The sequence below is a fragment of the Bison bison genome, unplaced genomic scaffold, assembly GCF_000754665.1.
Source record: "Bison bison bison isolate TAMUID 2011002044 unplaced genomic scaffold, Bison_UMD1.0 scf7180017864072, whole genome shotgun sequence".
Classification (NCBI taxonomy): domain Eukaryota; kingdom Metazoa; phylum Chordata; class Mammalia; order Artiodactyla; family Bovidae; genus Bison; species Bison bison.
In genome coordinates this window covers 4,692,252-4,693,509 of record NW_011494644.1, presented here as the reverse complement: position 1 = coordinate 4,693,509, position 1,258 = coordinate 4,692,252, and positions in this window count along the sequence as shown.

The following is a 1,258-nucleotide window of genomic DNA, read 5'->3' as shown; positions in this document are numbered from 1 at the left end:
CCGGGGCGGGGCCGCGGCGCTCACGTGGCCGCCCCCAGTGGCCGCCGGACTCCTTCTGCCGCCGCGTGGACCTCCCGGCGCTGCGTCTGCGGCTCACTAGCCCGCTGAATACAGAGCTTCCGGATCTAACGCCTGGGGCGGGCCTGGCCACCTACTGGCAAAGGGGCCCCCCTCCCAGCGGGTAATTTGAGAGGGGGCAGCTAACCCCTTGCTCTCGTACCGCACCCTCCGGTTCTCCATCCGCTGCCTGTCTAGTTCCTGTATTCGAATCCTTTCCAAAATCAGTAATGATCTGATCTCATTGTACGTCTCTTAAAATATTTTTTTAATCAGAAATCGCTTTTTTTTTTTTTTCCTGATCTCTGCTTTGCAAAAACTTAGGCATGTATGACTATGGCAATTATTTGTGTAATGATTTGTATAGTACGTTGCTGTAGTCCTCTTAGCAAGAGGCATCTGCGTGCGTGCTAAGTTGCTTCAGTTATGTCCGACTCTGTGTGACCCTGTGGACTGTAGCCCGCCAGGCTCCTATGTCCATGGGATTCTCCAGGCAAGAATACAGGCGTGGGTTGTCATGCTCTCCACCAGGGGATCCTTCCCGGCCTGGCATCTAGCAAGTGCTTAATAAATACCTGGGAAATGAACGAATAAATATGGAAAAGTATAACGAAAAAAAAGGAAATAAAACTAATGATAACCACTGTGAACAAGTTCATATTATATTCTTCCTATTTTTCTAGTGAAATTTTAGAATTTTATAACTCTTAAATTTAGAAATAAAAGACTTCGCTGGTTGTCCAGTGGTTCAGACTCTGGGCTTCCACTGCAGGGAGCACAGAAAAAAAGATAAAACAGTGATATGTATCAAGCGTTTTTTCTCGTACTATCTTCATGTCAACCTTTGTAGCTGTACTGTACAGATCATAAAACTGAGGCTTATAGAGATACACTTGCCCAGAAGATTTCCAAGGTAGGGACCCCAGGCAAACACAGAGAAACAAGTGCATGCAGGCAGGCCAGAAACAGAGAGACAGGGTTATCTAGGTATGATTGTGGGAGTGTTTACATTTTTCCTAACAAGAGTGGACTCTTACCTGTTTCTCCTATCCATTCAACACTAGGTTGTAAACATGTTCCTGTGGTCAAGGGCTACCTGTCATTTGCAATGCCTTTTTGATGAGCCTTTTTGGAGTTGTGATCAGATCAGATGAGATCAGATCAGTCGCTCAGTCGTGTCCGACTCTTTGCGACCCCGTGA